General features: G+C 40.2%; 1 long non-coding RNA gene across 1 annotated transcript; it reads right to left on the minus strand.

Moving 5' to 3' along the window:
* Positions 1 to 234: 234 nt before the first annotated feature.
* LOC124071305 lies at positions 235 to 4,782 on the minus strand. The gene is made up of 3 exons (XR_006845314.1): positions 4,643 to 4,782; positions 4,401 to 4,528; positions 235 to 524 (listed from the first exon to the last, which is right to left on the minus strand). It is a non-coding gene; the product is annotated as an uncharacterized LOC124071305 (long non-coding RNA).
* Positions 4,783 to 5,218: the final 436 nt, after the last annotated feature.

Raw genomic sequence — 5,218 nt, forward strand, 5'->3', positions numbered from 1 at the left:
CCCGTCACTCAACGCTGTTTCCACCGAGCTGATGTGGCCCAGCCAGCAGGAGAGCCTGTTTGCAGTCAATTAGCCTCATGAAGCACCGAAGCTATCTGACACTGTCTTAGATGTTTTAACAGCCTCAAACAACCAGCTTTTGTTAACCATGAACAGCAGGAACACAGTTTCTAATTTCATATGGAACGAAGAGACTTCCTCTTATTCTCCTGTGTAGGCTACTGTGCTACACATGACCATCCCCCTCTAAGACCGAGAAAGAGACATTAAACTCTAACTATTTGGAGGGGGTGAGGGTGGTGGGCTTTGTACAGATGTATGAAGGTGTTTTTCACCTCAAAACTTAGTGCTTCCTTTCCACCACCTAATGAAATCTATCCATCTTTCAGTGCGTCCTTGTTTCTACCCACTCACAGCATGCCGCACCCACCAGCATTCATAATGGTTAATCTTCAGCTCTGCCATGTCTGTTTGTTGGCTGTACCCATTCGTCTCCATTACCACAGTGAGGGTATTTGTAGTTTCTGGGGAGAAAATGAAAAGAGATGGGGTTTTATGGGAAAATTACAGTGGACAATGAATGGTTAATTTCAGATTTTTTGTCTCTTTCTTAGTTTTTATGTAAATGTATACACATGGGATTGTCCTACTCTTCCTGTCTTGCTCTTAATATTACTGGCACACCCTGTACATCCCAGAAATCCTCCACCACTACTCCAGCTCTTTAGGTCCTAAGGACAATTGCTTTTAACTGTTCCACAAACAAGGCCTGTGGGCAAGGGAGAGTGTGCTTTTGCAATAGCAGCCCCAAAGCTATCAAATGTTCCCCCTCCACTGACATTTTTAAGAGCAAATTCAGGATGTAAGTTTTCAATGGCCTTTGGTTTTTACCATTTTACTATTTATAATCTATTATTCTTATTAGTGTTCTACTTCTTTAGTTTTTCTTCCTCTTTTTGGTATTATTACTATTATTTTTAGAAACTGCTTTATTTTGTTGTGCAATCCTGCGCATAGTTTTGTTGTTCACCACTGACTGTTAATATTGTGCATTTGTGCTGTTTGACCTGATTTGATTTAGTATATTGATAGCAATTATTGCCACTCCCCATGGAAGCTTGGATTATAAAGATGTTTCTGCACCATAGATGTATAGGTGAAGCAGGGTTCATTTCAGACAAATTTAGTTTTCCATCAGATTAAGTGAAACTGTAATAAATAAGCTAATCGCCCTTTTTAATTTTAATGCGGTTTGTTCACTGACCTGCATGCATCTTCCTGTAAGAAGTAAAACAGTATCATTTGCCATTCAAATATACCTCTTGCGCAAAAGTTGATTTAGTCAATGGTTTAAGAGCCATAATTAGTTTTTCTATCCTCCATCAATTTTCACTCTTCTAAGACTCCTACTCTGCTCTCTGCTAGTGTCATCTCCCTTCTACTGACCTGCTTCTCGACCAATCCTTCCAACATCCTGCTTCCTTTTCCATATTATTACTGTTTGAACAGCTCTAGCAGGAGACCATCACAGTCTATGGTGCAACATTTTCTCCCCACTACATTATTAACTAAAGTGCACCACCAGAAATAGACAAATTTAGATCCCCTTTGTGAGCATTGCTGCTGTTTCTGATCATTCAAGAGGATGCACTATGCTTGAGATATATAATAGCTTGACTTTACTGAGGTTTCCTGTGGTTATAGTTTGATGCATTTTACTGCCAAACGTTTAGAATCAAATTAGAGACAAGCTCATTTTTCAATCTGAAATGTTGATTGGCTCTAAATCTTTGGCCTCTTTAAATTGAATATAAATACTATACGACAGTAAGGAGTAAGAAAATGAAATATACATACAGTGGATGACGCATAGACAGGCAGAGAGGAAAAATAACGAGACAGAAAGCCTGAGAGAGAAGAAAACAGACAGACTCCTAGTGGAGTGTGACAAATTATTCTTTAAGCCATGACGCACAAGATAGGCTGCAGTCCGAAAACAAGGGCAGTAATTAGTCGAGGAAGCCCTCTCAGACCAGAATGTTCTCACATGATCCAAAAAAGCAACATTAATGTGAATAACAAAAAGTAACCAGTAGGTATGAAAAGAAAAAAGAGCACGTGATGGCACTAAATGTTTATACTTAGTTGTAAGGAATAACCCAGGTTTTAATGCACTGTCAATTTTAATGGAAAATGGACTTCCTCTCTTTAAAGTCTACTGTAAAGAAAGTCTTGAGTGTAATGCATTTTATGGCCCCTCTTTCCACCAATCTGTGACTCAAGAATAATGTCTGCTTATTGCCAAATGCTTATGAGGTCCATTTTAGAGTCAGATTCAGTGGGCTATTACCTCCCATATTACCACGATGTAAATTTTTAGTGTTTTAATTTTAAACCAGGAGCTACAATATGTGCTTTTCCTTATAAGTGAAATCTTACATTCCTCACATAGTGGTGACAAACACAACTTTGCAAGGGTTATACTGACACATATTTCATGTGCTGCAGAAATGAGGACGACTAATCACTATAAGCAAATCTCTGTGCAGGACTGAAGTCATTCTCTATTATCAAATCAATATGTATGTTTTCTGTGTCTGTATTAGCAACATTAGACATATTCCAGTGGAGAGAAGGAAGAATTCAAAGCTATGACTTTCAATGCAATGCAAACAACACTATGTTTGTCAATTAGCATTAGCATGGAGAATTAAAGGAGTAATTTTGTCTAGCGTGACAATGAGGTTTACGTTTTTTGTTTTTAGGCTCTTGACAGCAAACTATAATTTGCCTTGACATCTGGTGTAGATGTCCATGGTTCCAAGAATGAATCCAAGAAGAATGAATCTTATGGTGATCCAATGTCAAAGAGGTCACTCATCCAGTGAAATATCTCAGTAAAGAAAACATCAGACTTCACCATGGGAGATGAGTGCTCACTACATTTGGTGTCAATCTGGGGGACATGCACAAATGACATATTTTTTCATTTCATCTGGAGGACTTGTTAGTTGAATTGTAGTAACTTTCATGATCTCTTTATTTTCCCTCTAGTACTATCGTCAGGTCAGAATTCAATTAGGCCAATACTTTTATTAGCTATCTCAAAGCATTGCTGTTCCTCAGGACTCATGGGCTGTGTCCAAAGTGTCCAACGTTCAGTGCTAGCATGCTATTTAGTAGGCTAAAAGAGTATGTGAGATGCCTGAAATCTTCTGAACACTACACCGGTATAAATGTCCCAGAATGCAATGCATTGGTGCCCACTGACAACACTGACACCAACAACAGCAGATAGTGACCAGTGCATCTGTGGTGTAATGTCAGTAATACCTCAAGTCCACAAGTTTAAGGGTTCATTTCACTAAGCATGATGTGTTTTGCTAATTAGCATATTGTTGGCGTGGGCTACACAATTAAGTGATGCCAGCCAGTGAGTAGGCTCAAAGGAAGTGACATGATTAGTACAGTATGTCTGAAAAGGTACATACAACTGTTCATTCACATGAAAAAAGTATGCTGAATGATAGATTGCACATTGGGTATGTAGTGCATAATGTATGGTTTCAGACACAGCATTAGTCCTGTTTAAATTTGTTCCATTCCCTTCTTTGGATAATCCATGTCATGCATGGAAATTGCTCTGCTGATTGTATGACATGAGACACAAGAAAATGTAGGAGCCCAACAGAGGACTGACACAACATCTTTAAGAGTTGCTGAGAGACAGTCAGGGCACTCACACCCACACTTTAGTCTCATCTGATAAGCTGACATAAATATCCACTTGGTCTACGTGCTTGCGTGTGTGTGTGTGTGTGTGAGGCACACACATGCAAGGGCACATCTGCACTCTGCATACCACACATCCCCTTGTGTCGGTGTGAGAGAGAAGCATCTGTGGGGATATTTCTGCATATCTAATGGTGAGAGCAAAAGGTATCATATTAATATTTTAATTGCAGGCAGTGCCAGGGCTTCTGTTGAGAGACAGGCTTAATGTGGTGACAGATGAGGGTTAGGGGTAAACAAGGATTTGGCTGTCCTCCACGGGAATTGAGAGGACAGAGTTGGTGGATTAAACTGCAGTTTTGGCTCAAAGGCACCTAGCCTGTGGCGGCATGGATATAAATCCAAAGGCTGATTACCGGGGGCATGAGTATTAGACAACATACACTAGTTCACTACATGAGCTCAAATATCCAATGTCAAATTTCAGCCTGATGAAGACATACATAACATATGATTCATCCAGGTTGGCTGGGGGGAAAAGTCCTCATGAAGGCAACAGCCGTTAAAGCATAATTCCTGAGTTTTCCCATCAGCAGGCTACACAGCACAGGTGTTAATTAAGCCTCATTTTGAACCATTTGGAACATCATGGTAGGTCGCTGACTTACCTCTGTTGCCTCACAGCAGGAAGGTGTTGTTTCCTCAGAGGTGAGAATGTGATCATATTAATCTGTGTTGGCCTTGTTATGGACTGCCAAGTTGACCAGAGCATGCTGGGATAAGCTACTGTGTATCTCTGTGTGGTAAAGTTAGGGCATGTCATTGTCTCATTTTCATTTTTTTCTTTTTTCTTTTTTTTTACATTACATGAAAAACAGCACATGAAGCTGACAACAATAATCAGACTTACTGTGGCTTCTCTTCCTTAGCCTGAGTGGTTTTTGGCCTTGCCTTGGCTCCTCTGCAGACCCAGAACTGATCCATAATGTATTCCCTTAGTTCAACTTGAATTACATGACGGGGATTGGCACAGGCCCCCTACCAAACACACACATACAGTCAAGTTCAATTTGTGCAATGCCATGTTCCTCAATGCACCTAAAGCCGGATTTAAAGTTGGCTCACATGAGATAAACAGCCTGCTCTGGCCACTAAATTAAACTTACCCTACACAAGCACCGTGCAGCAGAAATCTCTGAGCACAGTGCACATGGTGAAACATGGATGGTGAGCACTGACAGAAATTTTGAACTATATAAAACCTGGCATTTTTGCAATCAAAAATAACTAGCTATTCTTAAACCAAGCAGGTTTGAGACCCATAAAGGAAAGCCTTCAGCAACACTACCCAACAGAAATATAATGTTCTCCCTGAGATTTGCCACTCAACATTTCATGCTTCGCTTTCGCGATTTGCTGGGGCAATTACTAGGTTTCCTCTTGCATGTCATTTAATTGGGCTTCACAGGTGGGACAGTGCTTGTTC

This window comes from Scatophagus argus, chromosome 14 (genome assembly GCF_020382885.2).
Source record: "Scatophagus argus isolate fScaArg1 chromosome 14, fScaArg1.pri, whole genome shotgun sequence".
Classification (NCBI taxonomy): domain Eukaryota; kingdom Metazoa; phylum Chordata; class Actinopteri; family Scatophagidae; genus Scatophagus; species Scatophagus argus.